At 33.2% G+C, this 13,558-nt stretch overlaps 1 protein-coding gene across 5 annotated transcripts in view; it reads left to right on the top strand.

Annotated features, from left to right (window-relative positions):
• Stag1 (STAG1 cohesin complex component) overlaps nt 1–13,558 on the top strand; it is a 360,462-nt gene that overhangs the window by 114,229 nt on the left and 232,675 nt on the right. The window lies entirely within an intron of this gene.

Here is a 13,558-nt window from a genome sequence, read left to right as displayed (position 1 = left end):
TAACAGATGATTTTATTTATAATAATTGTATCATAAATTAAGGCTTTTATTTAGAATATTGTAAATTTCATATTTAAATTAGTTTTAATGGCTAGAGAGAAGTACCATAATTAATCAAGTCCTTATTGTTCACTGTTCTAAACCATGCTAACATAAACTATTTTACAAATCAATTTAGCTGTAAAGCCGTTGGTTTTGTTTAAAATTCCTAACAGTGGAGTTGAGTAGTCAAAAAGGTATCCCCTACTTTCCTAATCTTTTTTCTTTTACTCTCTTTGTGGTGCTGAGGCTTGAACTCATGGCCACCTGCATGCTAGGCAAATGCTTTACCAAGGGTCTACATTCCTAGCCCTTTTTAAAGATTTTGATGTGTATTATTTACCATCATAGAGCAATATATATGGCATTCCCCATTTTACCTTTACAGTGATTGTAAATCTTTGCTAATTTTTAAGTGGTAAAGCTTTCAATACTTTAAAAAATATTTATGTTTCGTGAAATTTAACATTTCCTGCACTATACTTTGCATTTTTATTTTTCAAAGAAACAAAAAAGTCTACAGAATAATTTTTACAGCTTTAAGTCTGTGTACATTTGAATTTATATTTGTCAGTTGAACTTGTATCTGTTTTTCTTCTGTCAGACTAGCTTTATTGACTTTTTCTTAATTTTTCACTTTTCCTTCTGACTAGTTAATTAGTGCTAGACTTCTATCCACCCACTTACTTATTTGTTTGTTTGTTAAGGACCACCACAGTTCTCCCAGGAACACAGAATTAAAACCTGAGTCACTATTCAATTTTCTGACCCTCCCTGAGTTACTTTCTTAAATCTAATGAAATGCCATATCTCATTTACTTACCTATCTCCCATATTTATATTTCCCAAGTTCCTGTATTTAGGTCTCATTTTATTAGAATTTGCATTGTTACCTGTCTACTATTATTCTTTCTTCTAATTCAGTGTATTTTGTTTTTTAATGCTGTCTTGTTGGTCTGTTTTTACCTGTTCAAATGGCAAGCAGTGCTTTTTAATTTTAACTACCTTACACTGTAATGTTTTGCTGTATTTCTTGATTCATAACCAATAGGATTCATCTCTCTTGTCCTTTTATCTATGGCTTTTGCTTTCCTACTTCTAACACTTGTTCATGATATTTTTTTACCTTCTTGAGTTCATTTTTTCTAAGTTCTGTCTGTGTTTATCTTATAATACTAATATTACTATTTTATGAAACAAGTAAGTCTCAACTTGTAGGTCTTTTTTGTGTGTATGTGTATGTGTGTGTGAAACTTTCCCTGGTTACCAATACCAAAAATAATCTTTGCCTTCTTAACTCCTTTCAGCACTTATCTTAAACCAAAGTTTCATGAAAGGTATTTTCTTAAAGATTTCTAAAAATTTTTTAGTTTTATTTTTTAGTTGTTGTAGACCTTTATATGTGGTGCTGAGAATCGAACCCAGTGCCTCAACATGCCATGCAAGTGCAGTACTGCTGAGCCCAGCCTCAGCCCCAGCCCCAGTTTATTTTTTTTCTGTACCTGTTTATCTGCATATCTTAATCTTTTAATTATATGTATATAACCATTTTCTAGTAAACTGTTCCAAATATATTAATTTACCTTATTTGGATAAAAGGGTTTTTAAAATACTCATTCATAGTTTATGAATAAAGTCAGATAAGGTTATTTGTTTTACTGTTGTTAAGTGTTTTGAGTTCTTATTCTGGATGTTAATCCCCTTTTGAATAAGCAGCTGGCAGAGATCCTCTCCCATTCTGTGAAGCTCTTTCTTCACAGTCATAATTGTTTTCTTTGCTGTGCTCAAGCTTTTAAGTTTCCTGCTGTCCCACTTATTGGTTCTTGGTTTTTTTGAGCTGTAGGGTTCTTGTTAAGGAAGTCAGTGCCTGGTGGTGTAGTGTTGAGCCTGTTCCCTCCAGTTTCATGTTTCTGGCTTAATTCCTGGGCCTTTGATCTACTTGGAGTTGACTTTTGTGCAGGGTGAGAAACAGTAATCTAGTTTTGTTCTTCTATATATTTGTTTAAAAGACTATCTTTGTTTGTTTAAAAGACTTGTCTTTACCATATATTTTTGGCGCCTTGTCGAGTATCTGATGACTCTGTGGATTTGTCTTCGTGTCTGTCTTCTATCCTGTTGGTCTTCATGTGTTTTTTGATGCCAGCACCATTGCTGTTTTTGTTACTATGACTGTAGTATAATTTGAGAAGCAAATATTTTGATGCACCAGCATCAATCTTGTTTGGGATTGCTTTGGCTCTTCTGGGTCTTTTTTTTTTTTTTTTTGTACTAGGGATTAAACCCAGGGACATTCAAATACTGAGCCCCATCTCTAACCTTTTTTATATTTTGAGAAAGAGTCTTAAGTTGCTTAGGGCCTCACTAAGTTGTGGAGGCTGGCTTTGAATTCACAGTGTTCTGCCTAAGTCTGCTGAACTGCTGGGATTACAGGCATGCATCACTTCGCCCAGCTTATTCTTTTCAAAGGAATTCGAGGACTGTTGTTTTCTAGCTGTGATGTCATTGATACTTTCATGGTGGAATTGTATTCAGTCTGTGGTTTTTAGTGTTATGGCCATTTTAGCAATATCAGTTCTGCCCACCCATGAACATGGGAGATATTTCCATTTTCTAGAGTTGTCTTCTATTTCTTCCTTCACTGTTCTGTACTGCCTAAAGATGCATGGAAGGTTGTTTAGCCTTGTGACTTTCTAAGCAAACATAATATTTTCTGTGAAATTTGTTACTTAATATGTTGCAAGGAAGGATTTGTTCCAGATATTTCTATTTTCATTAAGAGTGTCATTACCATTTTTTTTCCCTAATCGTATCCTTTGAAATTAGCTGCAGCAGTGAAGTCTAATTTCTGTATTACTAGCCCTGTGGGCTGAAGACATTTTACTTACTCTATTGTTTATAGTATACAATAAGCACAACTGTTTCTTTTTCACTACTAATTTACAAAATTGTATTAGGATGCTGAACCATACATCTTAAGTACTACAAGTTCTTTGAAAGCCTTGTGGTGCCAGGTAGAAAGATTAACTTTTTTATGTGTCTGATACATATGTGATGAATAAAGAAATAAAAGTTTTCAAAGAATGATAAAATATTTTCTAGTAAATTATATTTTGTGGAATGAGTGAGTTAGGTAACATTGGGGATTGGAATAGTCACAGAAGTGTTTCTAGACAGTAAATTTCTTAGAACTGGCTTTAAAATTTGAAATATCAAGAAAAGTGCTGTCTTGTTTTATGGACTCTTGTCTTTTAAAATCCTTTTATGGAATCCTTTAAATGATTAAAGATAACATCATGTGGACATTTTTAATTTGTCTGCTTTTCTGTTTGTACTTATCTTTTAAGAAAAATATTTTTTAACAAAAAAATTATTGTCGAAAGATTGTTGTTTTCCTTTATCTTCCATTTTAAAACTGTTTATTAAAGGTTTCTGGCCTGGTTGACTACATAGTGAGAGATGTCCCTTGAGGATCAGAAAATTGATCATATATGAAATTATTGAGCCCATAAGTATGTTGAGATTAATGGATTAATGGAAGCTATTCCATTAATGGAAGTATTCAATGTTGGAAAAGGGGATTCAAATCTAGAAAAAGCTAGAACAAACTTGGTATTGGATTTATATTGGCATCAGCAGTGGACTTAAGGTTTTCTATATATGTAGATGGATACAGAGGCAATATATTTGCGTGCATGCTTGTGCAAGTGTGTGTTGGTGTGTGTGTATGAGAGAGACACTACTGAAAGAGTAACAGAAATAAAGAATGTGCTCAACGAATTATGAGGCTTAATAAAAGTAACATAGAAGCCAGTTTGAAGAAGACTCTTCTGGGGAAAATTGAGAATAAAAATAGACTGTAATCCATTGAATAAAGTAAGAACTCCTGGTCCACATTGAAATAAGAGGAATGCCAAGTAATAAAAGTAGAAAGATGGATGGAATTAGAAAATCTCCATTTGTTAGCCATCATAATAATAGGTTATTCAGGAAACACCAGATGGATCAAAAAAAAAGTAGATGAATGATCTGATGGTATATATTTACAAGTTTTATTCTTATCTCACAAAATACTTGTAAAATTACAAAGTGAGAAAGAGTAACTTCATGTCAGAGAAATCAGGCCTATGCTTCTTTAACCAAGATGTTAAAATTAACTTGGATGATGGTGCATGCCTATAATCCCAGCAGCTCCAGTGGCTGAGGTAAAAAGAATTATAAGTTCAAACCAGCCTTAGCAACTTAGTAAGAACCTGTCTTGAAATAAAAAGTAAAAAGGACTGGGTCTGTGGCTCAAAGGTTAAGTGCCTCTGGGTTCAACCTCCAGTATCCCCCCAAAAAGATGGTGATTAGGCTGATTGCCTCATGTCTTTTCTGATAAAGGATGCACACAAAGAATGGACTGCTATTTCTCTGATATTCTTGCTGAAAATACATAAGTGAAATCTAATCTTGGAGAAACTCGGACTAAAATGAGGAACAGTCCACAAAATAATTGGCCACCATTCAAAAAATATCAAGGTCATTAGTTAAAGAAGATAGATGTATTATTCCATATTGAGAAAAAATAAAGAGAGGTGACATCTAAATATGTGTGATCTTAGTGTGGATCATTTTTTTGTAAAAGACATTGTGATAAATTTCCTTGGCATCTGTGGATTAAATGGATGATTTGAAACAAAGGCATTTTCTGATTTAGTTGGTTGTACTAAGATTGTGTTGCAGAGTGTCTTTAGGGTGTTTATCATTATCTACATCTTTCAGTGGTTCAGGAAAAAAATATTGTATAAGAGGTAGGGCAACATGATAACTATGGAATCTCAGTGAAGGATATACAGCAGTTCTTCTCGTATTCTTGGGAGCTTTTATATAAATTTGCTTTTATTTAGAAATTAAAAACAAGATTATGGTGTGATTTGTTTAATAGTCTGTGTAACACATTGCTTTGTGGTCTGAAAGCAACAGTGAAATCATGAAAACTTTGAAAGTAAATTATCCCTCATGGTGGTGATTGAACCCAGGGACCCTTTACCAGTGAGTTACATCCTACCCCTATGTATTTATGTAATTTAATTTAGTTTTTAAGACTGGTCCCATTAAGTTGCTAAGGCTGGCCTAAAACTGGTAATTATCCTGCCTCACCCTCCTGAGTAGCTGGGATTGCAGGCATGAACTACGGCACCTGGTATCTTTGAAAGCTTTAAGGTGATAAACTATCATCATAAGATATTTTATGTGAAAACTGCTCCATCAACATTATCCAAAATTAGGTAGCCTGCCCTTTTTTACTGAGATGTAAAGTTCACGAGGACCAATATATTTAGTTTTAAAGTATTCCCACATTCTTAAAACACTGTTTAACTATTCTGTAAAAATCTCAATAACCAACATGTTCTGAGCATGTATTGTGTGTCAATCACTATTCATATAATTTTTACAAGTCTCCTATCAGTATATAGATACTACTTTTCCCATAAATCAGATGAAGAAAATGGGTACAGGAGAATTAAATCACTTGCCTAGACTCACTAGGAAGTTGCTGAATCACATTTATTATCACAAAATTTTTCTTTTTAAATTTTATTTTGAGGCAGGTTCTTGCTATGGTTGCCCTTAAATTTGTGATCCTCCTGCCTCATCCTCTCAATTATCTTAGATTATAAACATGTGCCACCATGCCTAGCTTTGCTGAGTGTTTAATCCTTTCTTTCTCCTTCTAAATACATATGTGGTGAATAAATAAAATGAACAAATGAAACATGAAGTACAAACAATTCAGTGTATTGGGTGAAATATTTAAACTTAGTAATTGAACTATTTCTTAAGTAAGGTCTGCTGCATTTTTTGCTGAAGGTATACACATAGGTCCTCCTCTCTCTCCCCTTTCCCTTTGCCCTCCCCTCCCTCTCCCCCGCCCTAAATAATGTAGATGTGATACCCACCCTAAAGACACTCTGCAACACAATCTTAGTACAACCAACTAAATCAGAAAATGCCTTTGTTTCAAATCATCCTTTTAATCCACAGATATGCCAAGGCTTGGGGAGTGGGGTTTGCAGGAGATTGAACCAAGGACACTTTACCACCGAGCTACATCCCTAGCTCATTTATTCTTTTAAATTATTATTATTATTATTTTGAAATTTTGAGACAGGGTCTCACTCAATTGCTGAGGCTGGTCTTGAAGTTGGAATTCTCCTGGCTCAACCTCCTAAGTTGGTGGAGTTACAGGTGTGTACCCCTGCAGCCTGCTGCAGGGTATTCTTTTTGATGATGATTGGAGGTGTTCGAGGACTTGGATCTGTAGGGGTTTTTTTGAGTTTGTATTTTTACATAAAGTATATGAAATTTAAATGTGCATTAAGTGCTGGTACTTTTACTCTATACAATTCACATAATTGCAATCAATATATTCAGTTGTTGGCACTCTGTATCTGAGGACTCTGTCTAAAGATTTGACCAATTGCTGATTGAAAGTATTTGGAAAATATATAGTATAGAAACTACTTACATTGTATTCGGCATTATAATTAATCTTGAGATCATTTAAAGTATATATACAAATACTACCCCCTATAAAGGAATTGAATATAAACTGATACCAAAATCCCTCATTGATACCAAGGTTCAATTGTGGACCACTTCTAGTGCTCTAGAAAAAGCATCCATATGCCCTTTTCAGTCTATTTTTTCAGTCTATTTTTTCTAGGTGTACCTGCTATTCTGCCTTTTCTAAGACTAGTTCTCCATGCTTTTGAACTTTATGCAAATGTATTTATGATATTTTATTTAGACCACTTTGATTCATTAGTTTGTACAGGAAACTTTGTGTTCTTAGTTATTTGATCTTTTTAAATGCTTCCCAGTGTTCCATTGTATAAAACACTCCTTTTTATTTAGTTTTCCTACTATTATGGACATTATTTTTTCACTTTTTGGTTATTATGCAAAAAAGATACTATAAACATTTTTGTACAATTCTTGTTGTAAAAAATATTTATTTTTTAGGTGTAGATGGACACAACACAATGCCTTTATTTTTATGTGGTGCTGAGGATCGAACCCAGGTCCCGCCCATGCTAGGCGAGTGCTCTACCGCTGAGTCACAATCCCAGCCCCTTTTGTACAATTCTTTACATGTATATTAGTATGCATTTTGTTCATATATATCCTGAGGAATAGAATTAATGATTCAAAGGATATATGTATGTGTAAATTAATTGAGCACTTCTAAACATTTCGCCCAAATGATTATATTTGTATCCTGCCAGCAATATAGAGGAAGTCCATTTGTTCCTTTTTTTTAACCAACAGTTGATTTCATCAGTCATTTCTATTTTAGCCTTTGTTTTATTATTATTATTATTATTATTATTATTATTATTATTATTACCATCATTAGGTTTCAAGTACCTTATAATTATACACAATAATGAGGTTTATTGATACATATTTATATGTACATATGACATATTTTGTTCCAGTTCATCTCCTGGTACTTCCCTCTACTCTCCCTCTATCCTTTCCATCCCTCTTCCTCTGTTGTTCTGGTCTTCCTTCTACTTATTCCCATTGCTACATTATAATTGTACATAAAGTAAGACTCAGTGTGATATATTCATATATAGGCATATAGCATAATTTGTTAGGCTTTATTCCCCAGTTCTTCACCTTTCCCTCCTTCCTCCCTTTTCCTCTACCCACTACTTTTACTCCACCATTTTCATAAAATTTCCTGCTTTCATTCTTTTTTTTTTCCCCCTTTAGCTTTTTTCTCTTCAAAAAAGAGAAAATATGTGACCTTTGACTGTGAGTCTGGCTTATTTTGTTTAGCATGTTCTCTAGTTTACCATCAAATGACATAATTTCATTCTTCTTTATGATTGAGTAGAACTATATTGTGTATCTATGTTACATTTTCTTTATTTTCTGTTGAACACCTGCTTCCATAACCTGACTGTTGGGAATTGTGCTGTCATAAACATTGGAATCCATGTAGCACTATTTTAACCTTTCTGATGGGCATAGTGTAGTGTCTCATTTTTGTTTACATTGGTATTTTTCTGATGTTAAATGTCATCAAGTACCTTTTGGTAAGTTTTATAGCTGTTTTTACATTGTCAGTTTTTTTCTCAAACTGCTCTGAGAAAGTTTCTCTATATATTTGTAATCCAAATCGATTTCACCATTGTTTTTGTTTTTGAAAATTGATCATTCTGAAATGTCCACAAAAATGCAGTGTCTCTAAAAAGAGGTAAAGCAATAAGGAAGAAGTGCAAAGCTGGAAGACTTTCACTACTAGATTTTAAATCTTACTGTAAAGCTACAGTAATGAAGGTAAATTGGTATTGGCACAATGACAGATCTGTGTGAGAGAGTACAGAGACACATATGTCAGCTGATTTATGATAAAGAGTCTTAATTCAGTGGGGGAACGATGATTCTTTTAAAAAAATGATTCTGAAGCAATTGCTTTTCTGTGTTTAAAGTCTTTAATTTTGATTAAGACTAAAGTTGTTGATTATTTTCCTTTATAGATTGTGACTTTTGTATTTAACGAATTGTTGCTAAGCTCAGTTTCCCGTGTTTTTTCTGCTATTACATGTAGGTCTAGATCTCTTTTGAGTTTATTTTGAATGTAGTGTGCAATAAGGATCAAATGGTTTCTGATCTATTTGAAATAAGTTGCAGATATCATGATCCATAATCCCTATAGTTCATGGTGTATTTTCTAAGAACAAGGAAAGGAAATTCTCTTATGTTAAGTATTATATAATTATCAAAACCAGGAAATTTAATATTTACAGAATATTATTATCTAATAGCTATACACATAGCTTTGTAGTTGTTTCAGAATGTCTTTACATCTATTTTTCTAGTCCAGGACCTAACCAAATACATTAAAGATTTATTATGCTTAATGTCTGCTATCTTCAGTAGTTCCTTGTCGATCTCTGATTTTTATCATCTTGATATTTTTGAAAAATATAAGCAAAGGCATTTTATAATGCTCTTCAATTCATTTGTTTCTTTCTGATTAAATTCAGGCTATGCATATTTGGGAGTAATATATAATTAGCACTTTCTCTTAAACATGAATTTCATAAGGTAGAATAAGTGAAATGTATGAGACAATACATAGAAATTAGACATCCCACAAAGTTGAGGCAGATATCTACTTTTAATGGAATAATTTCCTAAGTTATAATATTTGGGGGGAGAGGGAGTTACATTGTTCATGTTCTATGAGGGAAACTATGTCTTGTAGGATTAGTTAATTTTTAGGGGTCTGTGTTGCGCTACACCTATGCTAGAGCTAGCATGTAGTTGGTATGACAGCCTGTTTTGGGGTTCCTACCTAATGGTCTAGATTCAAGGATAGGGCTGATAATGGTAGAATAGAACTCTAGAAACTGGTTACTATCTAGGTTACTAAGATTATTAAGATAGATTCATTAATTCACTTTTTTTTTTTTTAAGAGTTGGGGATCAAAATCAGGACCTTTTATATGCTAAGCATTCTTTACCTGAGCCAAAGTTTTGTTTTTGTTTTTGGCAGTGTAGGGATCAAACTGGGGCCCATGCATGGTAGGCAGGCACCCTGCTACTGAGCTACAGCTTCACCTTTAAAATTCTTATTTTAAAAATGTCTTTCTCTCTAAGCTTGAAAGAAACTTGATTTGCATGGAATAAATAGCTTTCTCAGAAAAGCTTGAGGAAAAACTCCTCAGAGTTTTCAGAACTGCAAAATCATACTTCTAAAATATAAGCTAATTGATTGCATGTGCTCTTTTGATTTTTGATTATCTCTATCCTTTACTGTTCATATATTAGGGATAGTCTTTCTGAATAATACCTTTTTTGGGGGGGGTCTTTCTGTTTCTTTTACTGTGTAGTAAAGTTTCTTTTATGTAGTAGGAAAATTGTTTTTGTGATAATATAGATAAAATATAGATAGGCCCTAATTAGAAGAAGTTGTTTTTAAATTTCTTATATTCCTTTCTCCCTTTATTACTAACACTAACAAGCCAATAGATGAGATCTATGATTGTTTTAACCCTTTTTCCCCATGAGGTTTTCTTTGTATTGCATATACACTGTGTATATTGAAGTATGGTATATGTAAACATTCTTACACTTGCATAGGTTTATTTGTTGTAGTATTATTTGTCATAGTAAAACAACGGAAGCAAAATAGATGTCTATCAAGCCGGGCATGGTGGCATATGCTTGTAATCCCAGCAGGTCTGGAGGTTGAGACAGGAAGATGGTGTGTTCAAAGCCAGCCTCAGCAAAAGGGAGGCTCTAAGCAACTCCGTGAGACCCTGTCTCTAAATAAAATACAAAATAGGGCTGGGTATATGGCTCAGTGGCTGAGTGCCCCTGAGTTCAATCCCTGGTAACCCCCCACCACCCAAAAATGTCTATCAATAGTTTAATGGATAGATAAGTTAGTATACTAGAATATAGCAGCATTCAAGAAAGAATCAAGACTCGAAGTACTTCCATAAATTGAGTACAATATATATTAATAGTGAAAATAGAATGTTGCAGTACTCTGCACAAACAAAAGTAAATAGATAACATTGATATACACACATTTATTTCTGTGTGTTTAAATGACTCTAGGAGGACATATAAAGACATTTGGGAATGGCAAATTAAGACAGCAGTGAGAGATACCACTATATACCTATTAGAATTGCTAAATCCAAAAAGCTGACACTATGAGTTTCCTGACAAGGATTTGAAGCAACAGAGAAGTCACATTTATTAATAGTGGAAATGTAAAATGATAGTTTCAGAAGAAACTAAACAGTCTTTCTGAACATTCCAACAGTTGTACTCTTTAATGTGTTAACAATTTATTGTGAAATTATGTACATACACACAATATAAAATTATGTCCACACAAAGACTTGTGAATGTTTATAGCAGCTTCATTCATAATTGTTAATCAGTAATGATCAAGATGCTCATCATTATTTAAATGGATAACAAAATGTAATGTGTCCATACAATTGAATATTGTTGAGCAATAAAAAGAAAATCACTTATTCAGCCATTAAAAGACATGGATAATTCTTAAAATACATATTGTTAAAATGAAAGATGCCAGTTTGTAAAGGCTACATACTGTTTGATTTCTTTTTTATGAATATCTGGAAAAAGTAAAAACTATAACAAAGATTCTTTAAAAAATTTAGTGGTGGCAAGGGGATGGGTTGAATGGGTAAAGTTTAAGTTTTATTTGAGGCAGGGTCTTGCCTAGGCAGGCCTCAAATTTGTGATTACAGGGGAATATAGGATTATACCCTGCCTAGCTAGCATATGGGGTTTTTAAGGTGGTAGAACTCTCCATTGTGATACCATAATTATGAATACAGAACACTATGCATTTGTCAGAGCCTGTATAGCTTTATAATACAGTGAATGAATTTTGTTACCTGTAATATGCTGGACATGTATTTCCTTGTTCTGTCCATCTCAGGGCCTAGAAGCAAAGATACCTCAGTAGCAAAAGGCCAAACCTAGTGTTGCAGATTTTCATCTCTAATATCATTCTCTAGTAAAAGGAACCATGTCTTTTTGTAGTATTGGTTAATTTTAGGATTGAGCTAGGAAATAAACAAGGTGAGAGTCCAGCAACTTTTAGGTGCTTTAAGTATTCAAAGATTAAAAAACAAAATACCCGCCTCCCCCCCCCCACACAACACACACAGTGATAGGGAAATATCAAATGGACACTCAACTGAAATGAACAAGCTTGAAAAAACTTTAAAAACAAAGTAAAATGGGGCTGGAGATGTGGCTCAAGTGGTAGCACGCTCGCCTAGCATGCTTGAAGCACTGGGTTAGATTCTCAGCACTACATAAAAATAAAATAAAAGATATTGTGTCTACCCAAAACTAAAAAATAAAATAAATAAATAAAGTAAAATGATATGAGACTATATCCCAAAGTAGAAAGTAAATGTTGATGAGTCCATATTGATTTAAATGAGCAAATAAATAAATGATCAAATAAATGGGTGAAAACAGATGTGGAAGAACGTAAAATAATTTTATGTAAACTGACTTTCAAGGAAGTACAGCTTAATTTCTTACCCCTTAACTGTGAACTATGTGTAGTAATTTTATTCCAAAGGGTACAGTAAGATAAAGGGAGGAAAAGTTACTTTATAGTGGAGAAACCTAACTAAGGCTACAACAGACAACTGATTAACTTCAGCATCAACAATGATATGTCATGTTAATAATGTATGTTATTTAATGTTAAGTTAATGCATCCTTAATATGAGATGATAAAAATGATGCCTTACTTTTTCTGTCTTCTTCCCCCAAGGTCATAATCCTAGTCTAGTAATGATTAAAAATGCTTGACAAGTCCAAGTGAAGGATCTTTTGGAAAATACCTGATTGGTATTCCTTAGAACTGCTGAAGTCATCAAAAAACAAGAGAAGCTAAGAAACTTTCCCAGAAAAGAGAAGCTCGAGTAAAGACATGATGACTGAATATAATATGGTGTCTTGGATGGGCTTCTAGGGCAGAAAATGGTCATTAGACAAAAAATAAGAAAACCTGAATAAAGAGTATACATTTTTATTAGCATATCAATATTGATTTATTATTTGTACCAGACATACTATACAAATACAAGTTGTTAATAATAGGGGTAACTAGATGTCAGATATATGGTAATTTCCTGTGCTATTTTCATAATTTTTTTTTGTAAATCTAAAACTGACCTTGGAATAAAATTATTTAAACAATAATCACATGACCTAATATGTATTCACCCACCCACAATATTGATTTTAGGGCCTTAAACTGTTAAGAGAAGTGAAGAGAGTACTACTGAGGTACACAGTAATAACCAAATACAGGGAATAGGTACTGTAACCATGAATAGAAGCCCTCCATCTTATCTTTTGTAGTGTTCCTCCAGTACCCTCTATTTTTAAAGCCTGATACTGCAGTAGATGGTATAAAAGTAATTTTCCAGGGTCCAAATCCAGAATTACAAAACAAGACAAATAAGAGTGGATTTGGAGAAAAGGGACATTAGATAATTGGAATACGGCTATAGTAAGAATGAATTAAGTTACTCAAAAGAAAATATTTTGATTGAGAAGAAAAGATGCATGGGAAAGACCTCTAGGTAAAACTAACAGGTAAAAAATATGGTACAGGGAAGGAAAAGGTATCTGAAAGATAAGGAAGAAAATCATGTCGACTGTTAAAGAGAGTTTTAAGAAACTCTATTGCATTTAGCAATGTTGATGTCGTTGATGTATTTGGTGAAGCACCAACCATGCAATTAATATAGATAGAAATGAATAGAATTTATAGAACTGGATGAAATGACCACAAACTGTTTTTCCAAATTACCCTTGACTCTAAAGATGAGACATAGGTAGGATGTAACTAGTATTAACTTAAGAAATAATTGGGGGAAGGGGATGGTATGTTAATTAAAAAAATGTGAACTTTATCAAGGCAAGAACATTTCTATTTTTT

The sequence above is a fragment of the Ictidomys tridecemlineatus genome, chromosome 3 (assembly GCF_052094955.1).
Source record: "Ictidomys tridecemlineatus isolate mIctTri1 chromosome 3, mIctTri1.hap1, whole genome shotgun sequence".
Classification (NCBI taxonomy): Eukaryota; Metazoa; Chordata; class Mammalia; order Rodentia; family Sciuridae; genus Ictidomys; species Ictidomys tridecemlineatus.
Note: the sequence above shows the minus strand (reverse complement) of the source record. Positions and strands in the feature narration are given on the sequence as shown.